Source organism: Lepisma saccharinum, chromosome 1, assembly GCF_977018435.1.
Source record: "Lepisma saccharinum chromosome 1, izLepSacc3.1, whole genome shotgun sequence".
Lineage (NCBI taxonomy): Eukaryota > Metazoa > Arthropoda > Insecta > Zygentoma > Lepismatidae > Lepisma > Lepisma saccharinum.
This window is the reverse complement of record NC_139229.1, coordinates 218,761,445-218,785,115: the sequence shown is the minus strand read 5'-3', so window position 1 is coordinate 218,785,115 and position 23,671 is coordinate 218,761,445. Positions and strand designations below refer to the sequence as shown.

Sequence of the window (23,671 nt, the reverse complement as noted above, 5' to 3'; positions counted from 1 at the left end):
AGTCGGCGAGGCCAATCAAGTCGAGCAAGTTAACTCATTATTCCAGCTGCGATGCGCGTAAGTGCCATTAAGACGGGGCAGACTATTGGTGCAAGTTGTGTGACAACCTTTTATAACAAGGTAAGGTGCCACCGGTTCATTCCTCCTTGGTAGATACTATTGGAGACTTCAGCATCAAACGCAATGATAATTCTGTTTGTACGTTCCAATCAGAAATGAATGCGGCATTCACTTTGAAGTCTAATGAATTCAAATACATATAGGAGAAAGTGGTGCAGCATAATCAGAACATTTAACTATATCTATTGTTTTGTGACTTTCTAGCCTGGAGTCATACTTCTTCCTTCCAAATAGCTACCCAAGTGCCGTCACGATTCAGGGTCAACTCTCAAAGCTTGAATCCCAATAGAAACGTCGTTAAGGGTCTCGGGGGCCACTGGCCCCATATGAAACTTTCAATTCGTCCATAGATTTTCCGTGCCTTAGAAGAAAATTTATTTTAATATTTTTAAAGGCTATTGTATTTGTAGGGATATAGACTAAGTTCAATATAAACGTAATAATGTGTCTCTTGCAAGTATTAAAAAATGTCAACGTGCATTTTTATTGCATAAAGCAGTTTTCTCCACTTAAACCACACATCAATTTATCTCAATTTTCTACTGTTTCACTCAGGTCAGACGAACAAATACATGTTTTAACCGGGACTCGAATCCGGGACCCTGTCATTGCTGACCACTCCGCCACGGAGGTAGACAACCGACTGCACCATAGCAGTTCTAGACACACATATTCCGATATGAAAGAAGTGAACAAAAAACCTAATTTACCATAATTTATTGTTAATAAAGTCTTGAAGGTATTTTAGAAGAGTCTGAACTCCCAACCACTCTTCGTAACACCCTTCATGTTGAGATTGATACCTATGGAACGCATCTTCGTTAACCCTTAAACGTAAAGCTGACTTTTTCCCTACGGAGCCTACTAGACAATGACCAAGTGTGTCAATCCATACCCCATAAACAATACAGAAATAATTAGTGCCCAATAAAAATTACTTGGATAGTCTCAAAACTTCCCCAAGATCATTCTGTAAATAAGAGGTGATAATTGATTTTATCCATGGAGAAAACTTTAAAGCAAATTCTTTAGGTGTATTATTCCTATTATTCGTTTATCACATAGCCTATGCTTCTTATATCAACGGATTCTCTGGAAAATTATAATTCTATGTTAGAAACTTTCCTAAAGTATATTTTAGTGAACTAATATGAAATGTAAGAATTCTGTTGATGGAAATAGACTATAATTTCATGATAATTTCCTGCAATTTTCGAAAGTGCAAATATTGGCTAGTATAAATAAGCATATAAATAAACAACTAGCTTTGTCGTTAGGGTAATCACTACCTTAAGTTCACAATAAAGTTAGTAATAATTTGTGCTGCGTTTTAGACATTTCCCTCTAAGCATATCACCATAGCAACTCGTAAATATTTGTACAATCGATGAATATCTGATCTGAAAATTTTAGTAATAAAACTAATTGTTCTTTATGAGTTTTAAAACGAAACTTAAAAGATGCATATGTGTATTTTCCAAGCAAATATGTTATGTGGGATTTAAATAAGATATCAACTATACGAAGCCATTTTAATAGTAATCTTTCTAACAGATGCAATTAACTCTAATATTTTAATCTTACATATTAGAACCTATACTTGTTAACAACTTAGAATGCTCTTTGTTTGCTAATATGTAATTTAGAAGAAAAAAATAATCCGTAGGCTGGAAACTTCTCGGCTAATCTACTGCAGTGATGTTCTTTTTTTCCTGTTGGGACGACCTTAGTAAGAAATGATAATTTTACATTTATTGTAATATAGTAGCCTACGTTTCTTACATCAACGGATTCTCTGGAAAATGTATAAGTCTATGATAAAAACTTTCTTAAAGTGTATTTTAGTGAATTAATATGAAATGCAAGAATTCTGTTAATAATAATAGACTATAATTTCATGACAATTTCCTGCAATTTTCGAAAGTGCAATGTGTACTCGAAAACTGAAAGAACTTAAAAATCAGGAAAATTGGAATGGTGACAACTTGATCAAGAATAGTTAGTTCTAAGGTACCTGCATTATGCTTGGAGTTAGTGCCAGTCACGTGACTAGAAAGACGTAGTCAAACTACGCTAAATTCGATCTAATTGGAATGTGGACGAATATAATTTAATGACAACACAATCTAATTTGTTTAACAAATATAACTGAAACATAAGGATCCATTAATGTACAGGGATGTAGAATTTTCCAAAATGCCTCGCAGTTATCCTTGTTATGTTATAAATGTATGCTAAGAGCGAAGAGCATTCATCCTCAAATTTTCCTTCAATATCAATATATTCTGTAAAGTATCCCAGCCTCGTTGCGAGGCTAAAAGACTAGGTCGGGGGCAAGAATGAAATATTCATATTTGGGATAACATTTCATTTACCTTTTATAGGACAAAATGAAGAGACATTGCATTTACATTTTATATTATATCGATGTTGCAAGCATAATATCGACATTTTCTGCAAAATTTCCAGGCAATGTCGAGATTTCGTATGAAAGTTTCTGCAATGTTGAAATTTCCTATGAAAGTTTCTGCAATGTTGAAATTTTCTACAAAAGTTCCTACAATGTTGAGTTTTCCTACAAAAGTTGTCGGGATTTAACACAAAATTTCCCTGCAATTACGGGATTTTCTACAAAATTTCCCTGCAATAACAGGATTTTCCACAAAATTTTCCTGCAATGGCGAGATTTCCTACAAAATTTCCATTCAAAGTCGAGATTTCCTACAAAATTTCCCTGCAAGGTCGAGATTTTCTATCAAATTTAAATTTTCCATCTTAGCACAATAAACCAGTTCATCCGTGATTTCTAACGATTTGTCCAGTAGCCACTCATGCAACAGAAGCGCCATCTGCCCAGATCCCAACCACGCCCTCCCCGTGAACAAGATCCTTCCTTCCCACGCATCGACGGCCGGGCTCGTCCAGAGGAGAATGTGAAAGTTGTCTCCGCAGCCCACAAGGTCACTCACATCCCACAGACCTATCTATGCGCAACGGGCAGGTGAGGCTGGTTCTTGCGGCGAGATGAGTCGATGATTCACTCTCGGGGATCATCACGACAAGCCTGCAGTGCCAAGGATCGAATCTTGGACTCATAAGGATCAGCGTCTCTCTAGTTGCTTTGCACGCATGCCCAGCGTTCCTGAAAACTAAGCACGACATCGATACTAACCTTTGTTGGCACAGGGGGTGAACCCCTGAAGTAAGCCGGCATACATTCGAGGGTACATGCTTAATGTCCTGGTACCTTTAAATAAACCAAGACGTCACTTTCTCTGAATTTAACGGTTACTCCGCCTTTTTATTCTCCTTCTTTGTATCTTTATTTTCAATTTAATACATAAATAAAATTTATAAAAAAGAGAGAATTCTATACATACATTGGTAACTTCAATTTTATATTATTGTATTGGCCCGGTTTAGTGACCGGAACAGGTCTTTTGCAAAGTATTGTTTATTTATTTAAGGAGTTTAGTTTATTTAGTAATTAGTTAAACTATTAGCAGTGTAGTTTAATGTTATTTTATGGTTAGTTTTAGTTATCTAACTGTTGTTATTTTGGGTATGTTATAAATAGGTAGGACAACCATTCTGGAATCCAGAACAGTTAATGGTTTGAGTGGTTTAAGAAGGTAGGGTTGTAGGGGTGGGGGCTGAGGATTTAATTGGGGGTGATTTTATAGAAACTTCGTTGGGGGGTTGGCTTCAACGAGATAGCTCGTTGGTTGGCTTGGATTTGTCTCTTTGTTGGCACAATTTCTAGCCTACAGTTCGTAAAATTTAACTGTCCCTCTTCCTGCCAACAAATCTCACCTCAGTAGTGAGAGCGCCAGCGGAAGAGCCAATCAGGCTCCTCGCAGGTATATAACTGAAGCTGATTGGCTGCTTCGATCACATGAATCCTATTACATTAAACATTCTTGCGGGAAGATTACTCAGGAATATCTCGTGGGCTCTGCATAACAAGCAGCTTTAAATCTAGTCGAGGGAGAGAGAATTTAACTTAAACTCACTGCACGTCATACGGAGAAAGCAATTTAAGTAGCAGGCTAGAATTCGAATTAGATGAAAACAGTGAAGTACAGGGTGATCACGGAATTTCTCCCACTTTTGATATTTCAGTACCAACACAAATTATAGCCTATATCCGTCCTGAAGGGAAATTGAGGTTATATGACAAATTAACGCCAATTATACATTTTGTAGCCTCTCCAATGGTTGATTTGATCTTTTTAGTCCACTTTTTGCAAAGTAAGGCTAATCGGGACTGGACCTACAGTTTAAAGCGGGATTCGAACCACTACCCGTACAGCACAAAACTCCAAGGGATATCCATTGGATATCCACAATGTCAACAGCAGATCCATGGATATTATACATATCCATTTCTGGATATCCAATTCTGGATATCCATTGGACGTCTATGGGATATCCAGAACTGGACATCTGAAACTCGACCAATTATAGATATGTAATACATAGCCAAAGCATGTATAAAAACATTGTTCAATTCCAAATATCCAATTACGTTGCCAGTTCTTGTCCAAAACGGTATATACAAAACACATCCAATTCTGCATATCCAAAACATATCTAGATCTTGTCCAAAACGGGATATCCAAAACACATCCAATTCTAGATATCCAAAACTCATCCAATTTTGGATTTCCAAAACCTATGTAGATCTTGTCCAAAAAGGGATATCCGAAACACATGAAATGCTGGATATAAAAAACATATCTAGATCTTGTCCAAGACGAGATATCCAAAATACATCCAATTCTGGATATCCAATGCATATCTATAACTGGTCCAGAACTGGATATCCAACAATAAACATAAATAGGATCTGTTTCGGATATTAGAAAATGATCATAGTATTTCCGTTATGTATACTTTTTCATACTATATCGTGGAATTGAAACAATAATTACATTGAAGCATTAGCGTTTATAAACTTATTTACCTGTTATTGAGAGATTTAATTTTTTTCATCTTAGAATCAGAAAATTTCGATTTAGTCTTACTCAATGCTACAATACAATCGAGACTAAAGTTGAGTCAATCCTGCTTATCGTCAAGGTCTAAAACCTGTTCCTTGTATTTAGAATAGATAATTGCTGTGCACATCACTTTCAGTTCGTGTGTTTTACGCCAGAGGCTTGGGTGAATCAGAAGCTTGTGACTGTTTTCCTTGTTGGTGAGCCTCTTGTTATTTACTATTATTAGCGATTGAAACTTCTTAATATCTTGAAACGGAAACGCTACAATACAGTGCAGACAAGAATCGGGTTAATGCTTGCTTGTAGCATCACACATCTCCAAGGAATATTCATAGGATATTATAAGATCCATGTATATTAGCGATATCCATTTTAAGTCCACAGCAGCTTCTGGCCTGGATATTCAGAGGATAACTCGTGTCGCCATCATTGTCTGTTTCCCAGCGAATCACGCATGCGTGCGCAAGTCAAGGTGAAAGTGCTTTGTGTCTCGCTGGTTAATTCATGAAGTGGCTATATGTACACGTGGCATATCATGGAAATTCGTGTGAATATAAGATATTTTTAAGATGTGTAGGACGTGCGAGTGTGTGTTTTTGTGAGCGTGTGTGTTCGTGTTGTGTGTGTGTGTGTGTGTAAGTTTGTGTGCGTCCGTGCGTGGTGTGTATATGAGAGAGAGAGAGAGGAGTGCATGTTACAAACATATGTGTACAAATCTATGAAATCAGCTTAGCTTCACAAACGTTTCTTACTAAACAAATGATGTCCAGATTATATCCAAAATGCACTTCTCGCATCCATACAATATCCAAAGTACGTACAAAAACTGTCTAAATCAAAGCATATAATGTCCAGATAACGTCCCACTTGATGTCCAAAACTGATCCGGAAACGTCCATATCCATTTCTGGATATTCACGTATGCGGACAAATGGATATCATGGGGACATCTATTGGATATGCCTCGATATCTATTATATTCTGAATTTCAGACCCGAATATCCAAGGAATATCCAATGGATGTATTTTGGACATTTGTGTGCTGTATGGGATGTGCCTCTGCCGGGCATCGAACCCATGACCCCTTGACTACAAGGCGAGGACGCTACCACTGCACCATCGGGAGGCCCTCCTCTCCAATGGAATATTATATAATTTATTTATTTATTTTTCACATAACATTCCTGCGTTTCTAAGCGAATTACTACGATGGAGATGATAGATTAAAATGATGAAGATGGACTATGCCTATGCCTGGGCTCGATCATGGAACCTTTGGTAGCAAGACTTATCCTCCGATGTACCGAAAGGTAAACGACTAGCATGATGTCGTAACCTTTAAGCTTGTCACACCTGAATCATGTGAGAACCAGTTCTGTGTCCACTTGATTCCATCCCACGGACAGAAAATAAGTGGGTAGTTTCACACAAATTACCGCGCATCTGCCTACAAGGAAATTGTGCACATTTAAGTCTATTCTCACTAGCCCACCAAACTAGTAATGTAAATTCCAGCTATTGGCCTTCCAAGTGACGAATCAACTACAACCAATCCATATCTGCCACCCGTTGGTTACACGATGCAACACCGACTCGTCTACTTCGTTTATTTGGTGCCTGCACAGTTTGCACCAGGTTTGCACTACGTTCTGGAGGGGTGTAATATGAGGCGTATGGTCACGTGGTGCGTACTAACTAATCAAATGAACGTTTAAAGCAGCAGACAGACATTTGTTGAATCTTCTGTACTTCAACACCACCATCCACCGTCATTTACTTGCGCAAGCCTGACACCGGGAAGCACCTGCATTACACTTAGTATCAAAAAGTGCAGCGAACTAGACGGGGCTTATTTACACACACACACACATAGTGAGGTGTATTTTCTTTTCTGCTGAGACAACTACTCGTACATCTCACAAAATAGGCACTTCTGGTAATAATTGCTTCCTTAGATTATTAACGTTTGCCTTCCTCAATATCTGGGTGGTTAACTTGTTTCGTTGCTCGCCCACAGCCCCGCTTCCTTGCAGCTGTGACTAGTTGAACCGAGGATCCGCCTCCATATTCTCTCTTTTGCATTGCTCCTCGTGAGGTTGGCGGTGTTTCTCTCTCTAACTGGTCGAATTCACGTCATCTTGAACTTCTTGAGCATCGGCTGTTGTGGGCGCTTCTTGTTTGTTTCCCCTTTTGTCGTTCACAGCTGCAGACATTGGTGGCCGTTTCCATTTTCTGAGATAGATTCTTCTCTAGTGATGTCTTTGCTGTAAAAATGCTTTATTTTTTTTATTTTTTTATTTTTTTTAACCTTATGTGCTCACGAAGTATTCATGTCTATTTCGAACTTCATGTACCAATCAAGTTAAAGTTTCTGCAGATTTTCCAGCAATTTTTTAAGGTGAGCTTCAATTCCCACAACCCCTCCTTGGAACACCTTCTGGTATTACTATTTCGGCTTAGACAGTGGGGCGTGGGGAGGAATGGTTTGTGGAGCTACAATCTAAGTGCAGGAACAACTACAATCTAAGTACAGGAACAGATCTATGTTAGGGAATAACTACATATCTTGACACTGGCGTACGCAAATGGGCAGCTGATGGGGCTACAGCCGCCTCCGGCATTTTGAGAAAAATCAACATTTTCAAATAAAAGTAGTGAAGAACTTGGGGGGAAAACAGAGTGGTAAAGACAAACGTCCGTTTTTGAAAAGGGAAAGTTCTAAATATACAAAATATCTTGTTGACTAAACTGCCCTCCTTGGCCTATGGGTCAGTATGCCTCAGCCTTAGTTTTTAACGTGTTGGAAGAGCGTCATTCCAAGCCATGCAGACTTCGTTACGTACTAACATGGTGCTCTTGTTGACCATCACATTTAGGAAGTTAAAGAACCGACCACAGTGGCGGAGTGGTTAGCACAGCGCGCAGTGACACCAGGGCTCCTGAGTGGGTATTCTTTGGGAGTGTCCCTTCGTCAATTTCATCATACTCATCGTCGCGTTTGACAAAAATCTGAAGAAAAGCGACGTAAAACAAATATTTTAAATAAAGAAACTTCAAGAGCTGGAAATTATACAATTTGCTGACACGGTCAAAGAAATCTCTCCCTCTTCGGGCATCATTTTCCTTTAAATATACGGCTTTTAGTCAAAATTATGGGAACTTTAAGGCGATTCTGAAACGGAAGAAAAAAAAATGTTTTCCGTTCGTCATGAATTGTTGTGACTTACTGAGTAAGCCTATCTAGCAAAAGGAGTTTTCGGTACACCATACTGTGAGTACAAGGAAAGTAGAGCCCGAGTTCGCGATATGAACTCCGTTTATCTATCACCGTTCACTACTCAATCAGGTAATCTATTTTCCCGCCCAAAACCGTGACTTCCAGCCTTTTCCAGCCAGTCCGAATGCGTTCCTTCATCTCATGACACTTGTAAGTAGCCCACTATAAAAGTTGTGTGATCCATCAACCTTCATTCGCCAGTGCAAAACCCTCCAGAACCAAATAGTAGGTTAGGTCAGGAAAGATGAATAAAACTGTCCTCTTTAACGCTGTGCTTCGATTTAGGCCTAGCTGAACAAGTAACGAAATTCTTAGCAAGATCACGTTCAGTATTTCACATGCCATGCTTGTTTACATTGCTTATACTTGTGATTGGTCTTCTTATCAATCTGTGTGACCAGAAAACCATATTGAATGGATTTAATCTTTGCGTAACAGATGTTTGGAATGTGTGGTAGATCACGACATTATTTCTGTCGGACCTTCGAGACGATACTTTTAAATCTAGGGTGTCCAGATTCGATTCCCGGTGAAGGCACATTGCACAGTGCTTTGGGTTCCACTGTACGTATGTCCAGTCCCGATTAGCTTAACTGAGCTTAAGTGATAAAAGTTACATTAATTAGTTTCATGGGATTTGTACTACTATTTATGTGAACCAAGAGGAGATGATATCGTACGAATTTTGGCATTTTGAGTGTTGTCAAGCTCAAGTGCAGAAGTGCAGAGTGTTCTAAGATGGTCTTATCGGGACTGGGCCTATAATTGAATTGAAATCCTAACCAGCGTGCAACGTACAGTTGAATACTGTATTGATCAGTATTCTTGAAGCATGTTCTAAGATCTCTATCAAGACACAGCAAGCAGTGCAAACTCAGTGGGTCAAACGCATCGACATGTGCATTCACAATAACGGGGCTCATATTAAACATGTTGTGTGACTACAAAACTGCATTGTATGCTAGGTATAGCCAAGGTAACTTAATATATAGCGAGGTATAGCGACTTTTGATTATCAGTGTTTGGAAAGGTACTTTCTAAAATTAGTTACAGTTGCTGGTACTTAAAAAGTAACTAATTTACTATCACAGTTACTTTTTGACGGAAAGTTTTTAATTGTAATATTAATATGTGAAGACTTGTATGTGTTTTATTTAAGGTAAATAATATAAGTTTTCATATGTTAATATTATTACAACAAATAAGAATTATGGAACAAAGAGTCAAGCTTTGCCTGAATGACCATTCGTTTTGACTACTTTCCTATATAAATAATATTTCCTCAAATTCTTTCTCCTGTAAACAATGACGTCTTTCTAGCTCGACTACCACGCTCCAAATGAATGCAGAAATTCACCCGATAAACTGATGTTTTGTGTGCAGTTAGGAATGAATTGCAATAAAGGACAATGTTCAATATTTATCATTCAATGAAACCTAGCTTCCTTCCCTCAGTTGATTCCACGAAAATGTTTTCACCTCAACATCCCCGAAGACACATAGTTGAGAACATAGTTGCCAAATTTAGCTATTTCTCCACAAAATTTTCAATTAACAATTCAAGTGTCATAAAGTAACTGCTCATGACGTTGCTTCTATTGCAATAAAGTAATTCAGTTGCAGTTAATAGCTACTAAAAGTAGCCAATGGCCTAAGTTGCCTATTTCTACGGCGGTCGCTGCCTATTGAAGATCTTTCGTGAAGGGAAGCAAGTATTTCAGTATCTAGGTATCTCATTCGTATTGCAGATGACTGTATCTCCAAAGTTCATTGAACTTGGGGTGAAAGAAGCCAAATATCAAATTGCTGGGCAGGCAAAGAAGACCGCATTTAAAGAAGACAACATTGATACGCCCGTTCAAGAGGCTCTGGAAGCAAGAAAGTGCTGCCCGACGACCGTTTAACGAAACAAAAAAGCCAAGTCTCAAAGTTTGTTCTAAATGTATTTGTGGACTGGGCCCACAGTTTAAAGTGCGATGGAATCATTGTGCAATGTGCCACCACCTTGGAATCCAACTCGGGATCCCTTGAAAAAGAGGCGAGTGTCAAATCTGTGATATACCAGCAAAGCCGACCACATTTATTTAAAGTTGATTTTCAAATGATGGAAACCAAGTGACCAAAAATCGAAAATTTCTGACAAAGAAAACGACGCAGCTCAATTGGAAGCGGAGCAGAATCTTGAAATGGAACGAGAAAGCTGGTGTTATTCCAGCTGAAGAAATATTGCCGACATCAGTCAGCCTTTCACACCTACTGTCGAGAAGGAGAAACCTCCCAAAACAAACATTGCTCACACACTTCAGGGGCGAAGACCTGTGATTTAGTCACGAAACAATATCGAAACTGAAAAATCGAAAATATGTTTCATCGCATATGAATGGGAGCCACCTTCTTTTAGCAAACATCTCTGGCCTCACCACAACATTAGAAAAATATGGAGATATGTGCGCCATCAACATCTTGCTCCATACCTTGATGCAGAAAATGCAAACGTTCTATTGGCACTGTTTCGTGAGAGATCTTTAGGTGCATACAGCAGATAGAAAAACCTACACTTATTGGTAATAGAATAAATTTTTTATTGAGATCCCGAATCCCGGCCTGGGCATGGTTGTTCTTTATGAGTGTTCCTTCATCAATTTAATTATATCATCACTCATCCTCATCTTCGCGATTAGCCAAAAGTGGCAGAAAAGCGAAGTAAAAAAATCAAATCACTCTTCCCTCAATAAAGTCTAGGTATCACAGTGAAGATTCCAAAAGTAAGAACGATAACTAATGACAGAAATTAGCCTTCCATGGCTGTACATGCAGTATAAAGCGGAATGCGAACCACTGACATGATGGCTAAATAGGTTCTGGGGCTCTTTGATTAGAAATCCACCACGTTAACCGCAACGCTATGGGCCACTAAGGAAGAGGTAATATATCATACACGTACAATTTACTGTGGAAATGCATGTTAACGTCCAAACTGATAGCAATCAATCAAGTACAAATATGTATCTCGCCTCGTTATTTGATGTTCATAAATGACCATGAATAAAGTTCAATTCAAATTGCCCGCTTCCTCGATATACCCCTTTATTAAAGGCTGGGTGAGCACCAGAACTCACTACAGTGACACTACTTGAAAAATTCCCACCTGAAATGATCCACCCTGGTATCGAACACGGGTCCTCCACGTGGGAATCGTATACCTACGGACTGAACCACCGCGGGTCGTTAATTGAGTATTTTCGTTTGTCTTTTTTTTTCATCATATCAATATGTTTCGAAAGAGGACGTGTCTCACCTTCAGGAAACTATTCTCTCGTTCCGACCTGCGCACTATTTACTCCTCTTCAAGTGCGCCAACTCTCGTGATATCATTTGAAGGAGAATAAAGTAGTGGTTGGAGCACTGGACAAAGAGTCAGTGATATAGGTGTCACTCGTAAATTCGATCATCCCCACTATCAGCGAATGGGCATAAAATAGGTTTGGCATATTTAAAACAAAAGTGTTTAAATGAACTTGTTTTTAAACATTTAAAACACACGACTAGTTTTTTCACAAATGTTTGAAACGTTTAGAACACAGTTCTTTAAACATTTTTAAAAAAAATTGTTTAAAACAGATTTTGATACTTGATATTTGATAGTTTGTGGTTATTTGCTTGTTTTGCAACTTTGTAATTTTATTCAATCCGTGTCATTTTGTTTACTTTGCACAGAAATGTATATTCAGTTAACAAAGAAACATGTCGTAATGAGTGCCCGTGGACCATGTTTAAAACACCTGGCTACTTTTATTTTTTACAAGTTTATAAAACATTTTAAAAATTGAATAGTATATGAATGAGACAGTTTTGTTTCGCATTTAACATACTGCACGTCAATACGTATCTTGTTGCATTCACGATAAAAAGTATTTCGGAAACAGAAGAGCTACCACGTTGATAGAGTGGGGCCTGGCAACTGTTTTATTGTTGTTGTTTTTTTTAAAAAAAAACACAAATTTTGCCTGAAGGCCATAGGAAAGGCAACAGCTGAATAGTAGAAAAACAGTCAATTGGCTATTGATAAAAATGAGCACCAATTCATTTCTTAAATCTTTGGAGTAGGCAAACCTACACACCTTAACGAGAACCTGCTCCAGTGATGAGCACGTGCTCACATTTTCATATGAATGAAAAATTTACATTCTCAAAATCTAGTAGGAACACACACGCACGAGCATGACGGCGAGGTGTGTGTAGTTTACCATGTCATTAAAAAAGTTGGCATGTCTATGAGAAATCGCTAGATTGAAAACTAAGCGAAGGTAGACTTCATTCATACGATTGGTTGGTAGGTTGATTTGGTGTTTTAAGTCCACTTTATGCACAGTAAGGCTAATCGGGACTGGACCTACAGTTTAAAGTGGTATCCGAACCACTATGTGCCTCCACCGGGTATCGAGCCCGGGACCCCTTGATTACAAGGCTACGATGCTACCACTGCGCCATCATGGAGACCCTTCATTCATACGAAAATAGAACACTTCTCACTTCTCAACCCTTGGAGAAAGTGCTCATGAGCGCTTCCTCGTTTTCTATTATAATGCCCAATGAGGATATCATACAAAATAAGAAACGTTGTTCTTATTCAGACAAAAAACAAAGTTTCCTACATCTTGAAGCGCACCGGATGACGACTCAATGCCAACATTTCCAATGTACAGTCCACGCAATGAAAGAACAGAGATAGATTTTCCGGCTCCGAGGGAGGAGTAATTTGAGGGAACAAAGGGACACTGCCCCCCCCGAAATTTCATGTTTATCATACTTTACAAGTTGAAGGTATTTTCTGTTAACCTACTGTAACCCCGCCGTCCGAAATTAGGCCACAAGTTACGCTTGTTCAAGGGCTGGTACAGTTTTGTCGCTTTGGTACTTTACCATAAATCCTTGTTACCCTGCCCCCGTGTCAGGGCAACAGTGTTTTTTTTCTCTTATTTAAATATTTTATTAATATGTTAATTAATTAGGTAATTACGTGTATGTGTTATGTGTTATTAGTGTAAATCAATTTATTATGCATTTTTAGGTTCATATTATTCCATGTATAAATACCATGTAGCTCTCTGTTCTTGCTTCGTGTTTCGAACGTTCAAAAGAAAGGCGGGCAGTTTAGCTGTTAAAGATTAAAAATTTTGAAAGAAGGGCGGTTGGCAACAGACGCCAACCAAACGTATATAAACTCCCAGATGAGAGTAGGGGAGGTCGGCTGTTGGAACTGAGACTTGGAAGGGAGAGGCTGTTTTTGCTTCGGTTAGCTAGGACCGGAGGACAGGTCTCCCGAAACGGATGCTGTAAGAGATTGGATTGCCGGGCAAGCTAGTGCCTTGGTATCCAGTTTACAGGTAAAAAGGTAGTTTGTACTGGATGTTATTTTGAAGTAATTACGGTGCGCCGGGCAGCCTAGTGCCTTGTCACCGTGGAGGTTGAGAAATGTACACGTCGGGAGGCCTAGCGCCTGTTAAGACGTTTCTTGGAGTAACGCGAGTCTACCTTGTGACAAGCGTACTTCAGATGTAATTCATGAAATGTAAAGCATCCAGGTACAAACAATAGAGATTCCAACATCAAAATTAGAGTTTTGGCCCGATAATTAGAGAAATGAACGTTCGGATACGACTTGTATATACATCAAATTTTACGTTAATTAAACTATAGAAAATATCAAAAATTTCAGTTTTAATTTCACACATGCTGGACAAGGTAATTTATCCCCTATAGCAATAAGGTTTCGCAAAGGTTATCCGTTGTCTCTTGTAGTTAATTATATAATTATGTTGACTTGTAGCAACCCACGTGCATTGTCGTACAAAGAAAGATACCCCTAGACAAATCTGAGCCGAGTACGAAGTGCATCGAACCTCGAGTGCTGAGGTAAAGTGTGGGGGGCCAAGCGAGTAACATCCTAAACTTTTGATGTTTATACTACTGCTGTGAACAGCATGATACATTTTTACAGCAGTTTAACATAAATACATTACATACAATTAAGAGTTATAAAGACACAAGACATTTGATAAGACATACAGTAACAGATGTGTAAAATAGTAAAATAGTTTACAATTGAAGATAAACTAACATAAAGTGCCACTGATGTCGGGAAGACCAGAGGTATGTACCTCGTATTGCTAAAGAGTTGCGGTTGTTAGGTTTGGCAATGCAGCACAAAAGAAGAACAAATAGTCTCCACTGTAACGAGCCTTCCTTCATTGGTTCAAGGGCCAATACAGCCTCATTCTACCCGCCCACTGAAGTGACAAACGTTCAACGACAGCTTGGAACTTCCGTTGCACGAAGTTATAGACTGCTTTCATTCTGGCTATTTCACGCCTCTTCTAAAGAAAAAAGTTTTGTTTTACGAATTTTAATCATCACCAGCCCACCGGGGCTCAGCCAGTCCCGATTCAAATTTCGGAAACATGATGAGGGATTCGTGTGGACCACCTCGATCCACGACTTTCCAAAACCCCTCCCTCTGCTTTTCCCCGTCGAGATACCGTATCGACTCACACGTGGGCGTTGAAAAGTATCGGGTCGCCTTCTCATTTAATATTAATTGAATTTCTGTCGTGGGAATCTATTTATGTATCAACACGGACACGTTATACCCCTCCCCCTTCCTTTTGCTGCCTCGTCGTCGTGTGTTCACATCGCGAGGGCCATTTGCGTGCTCGCTCGCCGTTAGATGTCACTGGGTGCACCTTACGTGCAATCGAATCGGGAGGGAAACAAATGAGAATAGGGAGGCGAAGTGCACGGCAGCACGGAATTTAATTAGGTTAGAGGAGTTGCTGAGGGGTTAAGCACAAATATCGTGTGCTCTTGCTGCACGGGCGGAGCTAAGGGAGGTCAGCGGGGACAGGGTCCACACTCACAAATTGCAATAGGAAAAATCTCGTGATAAAAATACATTGAAAATGTATAGATAATGATGTGCCGTGCTCTTATGATCACGTAATCACAAAGTTAACATCAAAATACATTTTTATTTGAAGATCCAGCCATCCAGTGACCTACTCGTGTTCCGCTCAGGATCACGCTATCGAAGGTTATGGGTTCTTATCCTGAAATGGGTGTTCTTGATTCATTTGCTTTATTTTACTTCGCTTTGGCTAATCGCAGAGATGAGGAATTTGTCCAAGGACAAACCAAAACACACATGGAGAGAACACAACATAAAACCCACAGAGGATTATACTGTCTGACCCGACGGCAGAGCCTCGTTAGTCTGCAACAATGCAATCCAGGGTGCACTACGTGGAAGAGAGGTTGGCATTTGGAATTCTTACAGCCACCACTTACATCTTAGAAATATCGAAAATATCAAAAGAAATTGAAAGAAACCTATTGTGAATTTGTCAACATATATGAAAATACGGAATCAGGTGAAGACGGTGAAATGTCTACGAAACTAGAGGCTTAAATAAACTTTATAATATACTAAGAGCGGGAATAACTTGTATACTTGAAAAGGATGTCCAAGAGGGATAGAGATAGTATAAGAATGTACTGAAGTGCAAGAGAGAAATAAATGGTCACTGTGAAAAGCACTGAAAAGCAAACTTCACATAGTAGTCTTAGGATAGTCAAGATTTTTTTTATAATTTGGGGATACTAGTTTTCCTTTATGCCATATTTATATGATGAACATGAAATTATTAGTAAAAAATACAAAATTTGTACTAATGATTTATTAATTAATTGCTCATATCGAAAAACGTAAGATAACATTAAACATAGACACCATTTTAAGTTTTCATTTGAAATACGAACATTGAAATCGGACTATTGATTTCAGAAATATAGCAGTTTTTTTCAAAAGTCAACATCCGCCATCTTGGATTGGCCGCCATTTCTATTAGCTACAACTTTGAGATGGCAAGCAAGTTTTTCTTACTATCCTTACACACCCACATAACTGTGGCATAAAGGAAAATTAGTACTCCAAAATTATACTGAATTGTTGATGTTGGCCACTTGGCCCATAGACTATTGGGAGTGATAAGCAATCGAGTCTTGAAAAGAGATAAAAGAACGAAATTACAACTACGTGGACCTGAAAATCTTGTGAAACAAAGGTGTACCCAAAGTGTGGTTGGTTAGGATACAGCTCCACGAGACTACCAACGTTTATGCTTTCTTCGAGTTCCGTGCTATCACACAATATTTGAACGAGGTGAACATTATATCCTCCATTAATCTCAGACGGGACAAGGGGTAACTCTTTAGAGTACCTGAACAGAGGCGAAAAGCTTGGTAAATTAATGTACAATCTTCCAAAAATGTATACGACATTCTAGATATTACAAATGTGAGTGCTCCCAGAAATTACAACCGTAATGATTGTGACTTACTCATGGCCTCCGAAGAATATTTGCAAAAAGACTTTCCGAACACTATCACTCAGGTTTGCCTCAATAGGATTAGTTGCAGAAGAAATTCACTGAATATAAATTGAGGGGTCTAGTGAGAGAGGGAGCTATGCCACAAATCTTGAAAATTTTATTTTTTGCCATTTTCAGTCTTCTCCTACCATCTGTCATCTATCATGTGAACTACAACCATGTGGCATAGCTCCCGCTTGTCCTGCAGCAGATTTTCTGAGTTCTTGAATACGTCCTCATCAGCATTTTGAGTGAGAGAAGGAGCTATGCCACTTACTGGTGGTGTCTGCAATAGGAGTGGCAGAGGTTGCGTTGCAGTAACTGGTGCTAGATTTAATATCAGCCCTGAAGTTAAAATATCTCATGGCAATAATGCCTTATATTCCTCCAGTTTTTCATGGTGTTTACCAAAAACTAAAATCCACAGAAACAATGGACAGTGAAGATCCTTCAGAAGACATATGAAGCTGTCTTTATGTAGATCATATGTAACCCTGTGAACATGATTTACACTCAGGCAAAAGTATTTAAGCCTTGTTCAAAGTATTTTATGTGCTAGATTGTTTTTTACACATGGGTATACTACAACATGTTCATAATACATAAATTGTATTTATATTGAAATTCATATTTTTCCTTTTAAATAATTTACCTAACAATATGTTCAGAAAAAAAATTACCCTTTGTTATACAAATTATGACTCAACGCAATGCTTTAGAAAACTCAATTTATTTCCATTTCTTGTCAAAGTGGCATAGCTCCCTCTCTCACTAGACCCCTCAATTGTTCGTGAACATTTTTGGCGTTTCACCTCAATGTCTACAAATTTCCTGACATCGCTTTACTCTAGAGACATCTGTGAGTTCACATCAAACTACAAGATTGGAACCCATGTCCAGGTCATACTTGAAACCAGACCAGAGCATGTTCCCGCACTCAATGCGCCAGTTTGTCTATCAGCTCATCTAGCTAGCCATAGAAAATTGAATCTCTATGATCTTGTAATTTTAGCTTAGGGATTCATATTTTGTTCATTAATAACATGATCAAAAGCTCAAATTGAATAATTGCGTATTGATTATTCATTTTTGGATCGAACTACGTTCTTCCGTTCAATTGTTTCTTTAATTTCTTTAATTCAGTTCAAAGTATTTTATTTTTGGAAATATGTATTAGTTCCATACTTTCAAATATATACATAAATATAACACATAACGTCTCCAATTTTTTCTCTTGGTCTCGGATTCGATACCCGGTGGAGGTCCATAGTGGTTCGGATCACACCTAAAACTGTAGGTCCACTCCCGATTAGCTTATCTGTGCATAAAGGGGACTTAAACAACCACAGCCCAATTTTTCCCTCAAAAATTCATTTTTTAGTTTATATATTTGGGGTACTGCAGATATATCAGCCCCTTCCATACATTCGGTACGACGTTGCCTCCAAAACCAAATACAATCTTAGATACGATACTGTTTTGAGAGTAACAGTTGAGAAAGGATTGAAACGGAGAAATAGGTATTTGAAAAGGCAATACAAAATTGTAAAATACGAAAGATGGCAAATATGCCTTTTAAAACGTTAATGAAAAGATGTACAGATGGTAGAAAGACAGTCAAAAGAGGGAATTTTGCACTTGAAATGGCATTACAAGTATTAATGTATAAAAAGATTTAAATGGTGGGGTAAGTATTAAAGAGGAGAATAGACTTGAAAATATGGTGAAAGACGAAAATAGGAACATTTTTCAAATGGTTTTAAAAGAAAAATAGGAACTTGAGAAGCGCTAAAGAAAGCGCCTACGTTAATCAAAAGTGCTAAAAAAAGAAAACTATATATGTGAAAGTAAAAAATGAGCAGTTAACACATAGCCCAAAGAATTATTTATACTCCCGAAAAGGTGCAAATAGAGGCATCAGAGAAAGTAAAAAGCCGAACAACATTAAAGATCCAAAGGAAATAAGCTATATAAAAATTACAAGGAAATAATATAATGGAAATAAACTGAAACACGGTTTCAAAATACAAAATAGGTACTTGGAACACACCAGCAGAGTGGCATGGGGCTTGTGTTTGGGAGAATGGGGACAGAACATGAACCTCAGGTTCCAGGAAGTTAAAAAACGTACCATAACATGTAAATTTTAAAAACCTGGAAATTTCGGGGGAGAGTGCCTCCCTTGCCCCCGCCAAGTTACGTCTATGGAACACACTGAGGATGACAAGAGGCTGAAGGGGAGAAACATATTCAAGGAGCACTCCTATTTTTCATTTTAGGTTGCATTGTCACGTTAACCTCTGTGGGTTAATTGTGACAATGAAGTTGAAGCATAATGAGATTAACTTTATGGAGAGACACTTACTTTGTTTTTCTACTCTAATAATTTTACGTCGATTTTTTTTGTCTTTAGTTAATCGTGCCTATAAGGATGATATGGATGTTAGTGCAACAAGGTTCTAACCTGCAACCTCTTATCTTCGTAGCACATTAGGCAGACAATTTTGGAACGGGAGCCTGCACAGCGACTCACACAAAATAAGATCCATGCCCAGGCCGTGAATCAAACACGGAACCTTTGTTGGCGAGACTATAGGTTGACCACTCAATATCAGGTGGTAATTAAATTGGGAAGTTGGAAATTGACAGTGCAATAAATGAGAAATAGATGTTGTAAAATATTTTTTAACAAGCAAATGCACACTGAAGGACAAACAATGCTTAAAGAAAAATGAACTTCGTGAACGTCATGACCTTAATGAAAAAGCTACTTAGAAACACACGCGGAGAGGTGAAAGGAACTATAGACGAGATGAATAGGTGCTTGAGAGCCTGTTCGGAGATACAAGCATGCGCTTGATAATAAGGCAAAAGAAGGAAATGTGCAGTAAAAGAAGAAAAATTGAGCAAAAGTAAGAATAATGAAAGCAACTCAAACTCGACAGAACTTAGGGAAAGAGTCTCATTCACATTAATCCTCGAAACTTGTGAATAAGTTCAGAACATGAAATGAAAATGGCTTCCATGAAGCAAAAAGGAAATAAAAGTTTGGTTCTTCAAAAAAATATCCAACAGTGAGTTATGGAGAGTTCTTGATGTCGGAACAACTTGAAAAATTCAGGAAGAAAACCTCAGTTAATATTTATGAAAGGGAAGGAGAGGGTTATACAATTACAATGATCGCGGTCGATCTCCCGCATGAGGAAAAGAGGAAAATCAGGCTAGCTTAGTTCCCAAAACATAAAACCTCCTGAAGACTGAATGGGGAAGAAAAAAATTTTGATCCTGGTTGAAGACACCAGAATCTAGTTGGCCTGCAGTGGTTCTTGACATTTTCCGGTACATCGCTAGAGACTAAGTGCGCGCGTATAGATACCAGGACTAGAGACTATTTAGATAGCTTCACAGATGTGGATAAGATGAGTGGAGACACAGTACCACATGTTTGCAGTGTGCTAATGAAACTTTTTACATTTTTGCAATTCCATATCTAGGTCTTCATACAAACTTTTTAAGAGGATACAAATGCACGTCATTTTTATTAGCAATAATTAGAAGACAACAATACAGGAAAATAAAAATAGACATTCAAGTATCACTACAAGTATTTTTCCAGACCATTGTTCAACTCCTGGCTCTTCAGAATGCTCATATCTACGTTTGAAATGAAAAATTTTAGCTAGAGGGATGTTTGGATGGACCTTGGGGTTGGCAGAGGGGATGATATGGTGGCAATGAGACAGCTGGGGGATACTTTGCGAAAATTTTGATATCTATACCAACAGCATCTCCCCTTCATTTCGAGCATTGGTTCATATTTCATGAATGTAAAAAGTAAAGTGCTCCCCTGTGCTTTCCACCACGCCATGAAGGGGTATAGGGAGTGCGGGGTTAGGGCCCCACACTTTCTCGGCCAAACTGTGGGTGATGTGATCAGCACCACGCCCCTGGTTTCCTCCAGGTACCCACTTTATACGACGCTGGGTGGGCGCCGGAGCCGCTTGAACAGGTTGAAAATGTCCCGGTTCACTCTCGCCGGGATCGAACCCGGGCCTCTCGCATGGGACTATTTGCACTAACGACTGAGCTACCGCGGCTCATAAATGACTGTTGCAAAATGCAAAAGAAGTACCCTATATTAGACAATTCATATCTATATAGACTATTATTTAACTATTTTTTATAGAATCACTGTTTTAGTAAGATTTGTAAGATATATGAAATGAAATCAATTCATCAGCTCCATCTTTTTGTGCAAGTTTTAAAATTTCCCCTTTCTATGAGTTTTTTATTCAATTTTATTTGAAATTATTAAATTATGTTACTATTCTTTCTAACAAACATTATAACCAAAAGGAAATTTAGATGTCAGATGGAAGGCTAAGTAACAAAGTAAGAAACGTCATATTAAATTTAAACAGAAAAAATAAGCAAGTCTCTTTTAAAGGATTAGTGATGGTGAAATTAGGACTGACTTCTAAACAAGGAATTCGAAAAAACCCTCTAACGTCATTTCCTCCCTTTAATTTTTTTTATTTCTCTTACTTCGCTTTTTTGCCACTTTTGGATAATCGCGAAGATGAGGATGAATGGTGATAAGATGAACGGGACAAAGAGACAACCACAAATATATATGAACGACACAACACGAGCCCCGTAGAAGATTATAGTGGTTGTTAGTCAAGATGCCAGAGCCTCACTAGCCTCCAAAATGCAGCCACAGGTGTACAACGTGCAAAGGAGATTGACATTTGCTTGTCTTGAGAAAGGTTCTACCATTTTCTCTTCATAAGAGTACGGCACATAAGATGACCGTACACCATAACTATTATTTCTGCGTTTCAAGAAAGAAATCACTAGTTCATTAATGAAGTATTTCCAGGGAGCCCTAGACAAGCGGCTTCACTGGTCGGGCGCATGGAGTGTTCGACTCACAACTCGAAGTTCTGAGTTCACGTTCAGGTCTGGGCATGCGTGCTCCTGTGTTTGTCCCTTCATGTGGTCATCATTCATCCTCGTCGTCACGGTTAACCTACAGTAGAAAAGTTATTAAAAGAAGGCAAACATACTAATAAGAAAGAGAACGACGTGATTTCATGGCAAGATCCACACTTTTTTTATTTGAATGGGAGGGAGGGTGGAGTTCGGTTTGCCATTAATTTTGCTGCGTGAGAGGGCTGATTGGGATTTTTTCTTTCTTCTACCATACTTTGTAAGAAAATTATTAGTACCTGAATCACAGAAGTTCATGAAGTCTGTGACATTGGTAAATGGCATCCCTCCTCCATCCTTCAGTGTCCACTGACGATGATAACCCTGTGCCACACAGGTGAAACGTCACGCTAAAAATTATTATATATGATTCTCAGATAACGGTGGGGTAGGGGATCACAAATGGAGGATGTGGAAGGCTAAAATCCTATCAATTTTTTGTCCTATCGAGCCCTATTTTGCACAAATTATTCTCAATATTTTAGAAACCACATTTCGGGCACGAGCCCCTTCTATGTTTGATAAATTGGGTTAATACAGGGCCATTGTACGCCGAATGGCACAAACATGCTGATAGCAGGATGGTGTGATGACGTAGGGAACCGTGACATCTCTTGGGGAACAAAGGTGGAGTCCAGAATGGTGGAAGGGAAGAGTTTACATTCGCAGCATCCCTCGTGGAAACTGCAATTCGCAGAGGAGACAGAAAGAAACTTCGGCAAATCATTCGCCAAGATTCAAATTTCCGTCAAAAGAGGATCCCGAATTCGTTACCCCCATCCTATTCTACAAAATCGATCAAGCGTTGCGCGTACAATACACAACCTGATTGCAATTTCCTTCCTTGCGAGGCATCGGGTCCCTTCGCACACACCAAGATTTCACGCTATATAATTTGGGACCAGAATATCGCACCACGTGCATCAGAGTACAATCTTCTGACGTCACAGCTCCCTTCCGATGCATCGATTTTTTCCCTCCTCGCCCCGTTCCCCGGCCGTCCCCAGCCTTCGTCCCGGTTCAATATACTAACCTGGTCCTGGTTAGACTCCCCGCAGCCGTACTGCTTCCTGTTCGGCCTGGACGCTGGCACTCCCATCACGACCAAGACACTTGCACTTATCACACCTACACTTAACACTTTTGCGTGCAGCTACGGAAGATCGTGTGGACTTTGCTGCTACGGTGCACTGCCTCGCATCGACTGAGAGCCCCGCCCTCACTCTCTCGCCGGCCAGTAGAGGCGCTGCAATACTACACCGCACCCGGTCTTTGGTACAACCTTTGCTCGCCAGTTGGCGCTGCTTATTTCTCGCATTCGTGTTCATCCTGGTGTCAAGACTGAATTCACTTCATGTTTGAAAACAGTTTTCGGTGAATTATTTCGCAGGTGGGTAGAGCCGTAAACAGGATATTCAACCGAGAAGAAATGCCAGTGTGTGTGTGTGTGTGTGTGTGTGTGTGTGTGTGTGTGTGTGTGTGTCGAATTTCGTTTGGTCAAAATTTTGATGCCATCAAGGACCTAAAAATTTCAAGCGTGGCATTCGTATGACAATTGTGAAATCTAGGAATATACGGCATAAAGGGTGATGTATTGAAAAACCTTTCAAATGCTAATACACTACGATATTATCTATCGTTACTGATATGAAGGTAACCAGAAACCTTTGAAGAGAAAGTCAGTAGGTTGATATTAAATTTTGTAGAAATAAATAATAATCATATTACAGCTATGAACAAATGATAAACAATTATTTTATTTACAATTACTATTATTATTCTCCAGTTTTATCACATTTCATTCCGGTAACTCATTAAAATGCATATTTTGTTATTAACTTTTACAATCCTTG

At 38.9% G+C, this 23,671-nt stretch overlaps 1 protein-coding gene across 7 annotated transcripts in view; it reads right to left on the bottom strand.

Moving 5' to 3' along the window:
* The window catches only part of sif (guanine nucleotide exchange factor still life), a 674,511-nt gene extending 651,500 nt beyond the window's left edge, over nt 1–23,011 (bottom strand). For all 7 annotated transcript variants that reach the window (XM_083112141.1, XM_083112137.1, XM_083112140.1 and 4 more), the window contains exon 1: nt 22,852–23,011. The gene's annotated coding sequence lies outside the window, so the exon portion shown is untranslated. The remainder of the gene's footprint in view (nt 1–22,851) is intronic.
* Nucleotides 23,012–23,671: the final 660 nt, after the last annotated feature.